The sequence below is a fragment of the Triticum urartu genome, chromosome 6 (assembly GCF_003073215.2).
Source record: "Triticum urartu cultivar G1812 chromosome 6, Tu2.1, whole genome shotgun sequence".
NCBI classification, from domain to species: Eukaryota; Viridiplantae; Streptophyta; class Magnoliopsida; order Poales; family Poaceae; genus Triticum; species Triticum urartu.
The window spans coordinates 313,837,461-313,838,463 of NC_053027.1; positions in this window are offsets into that span (position 1 = coordinate 313,837,461).

Below are 1,003 nucleotides of genomic sequence, written 5' to 3' on the forward strand. Positions count from 1 at the left end.
GGGTATAGGATGGTAATTGATTTTCACAAATTAAATAAGGCTACTAAAAAAGATCATTACCCCTTACCTTTTATTGATCAAATGCTAGAAAGATTATCCAAACATACACATTTTTTCTTTCTAGATGGTTACTATGGTTCTCTCAAATACCTATGCCAGCTGATGATCAAGCAAAGACCACTTTTACTTGCCCTTTCGGTACTTTTTTTTATAGACGTTTTGGTTTATGTAATGCACCTGCTACCTTTCAAAGATGCATGATGGCTATATTTTCTGACTTCTGTGAAAAGATTTGTGAGGTATTCATGTATGATTTCTCCGTTTATGGATCCTCTTTTGATGATTGCTTGAGCAACCTTGATCGAGTTTTGTAGAGATGTGAAGAAACTAATCTTGTCTTGAATTGGGAGAAGTGCCACTTTATGGTTAATGAAGGTATTGACTTGGGGCATAAAATTTTTGAAAGAGGTATTGAAGTTGACAAAGCTAAAGTTGATGCTATTGAAAAGATGTCGTGTCCCAAGGACATCAAAGGAATAAGAAGTTTCCTGGGTCATGCCGGTTTTTATAGGAGGTTCATTAAGGACTTCTCAAAAATTTCTCAGCCTCTGACTAACCTATTACAAAAAGATATTCCTTTTGTCTTTGACGATGATTGTGTAGAAGCATTTTAAATACTTAAGAAAGCATTAATTTTTGCACCTATTGTTCAGCCACCTGATTGGAATTTACCCTTTGAAATTATGTGTGATGCTAGTGATTATCCTGTAGGGGCTGTTCTAGGACAAAGAGTTGATAAGAAATTAAATGTTATCCAATATGCTAGTAAAACCCTAGACGGTGCCCAAAGAAATTATGCTACTACTGAAAAGGAATTCTTAGCAGTTGTATTTGCTTGTGATAAGTTCAGACCTTATATTGTTTATTCTAAAGTAACTATTCACACTGATCATGCTTCTATTAAATACCTTATGGAAAAGAAAGATGCTAAACCTAGACTTAA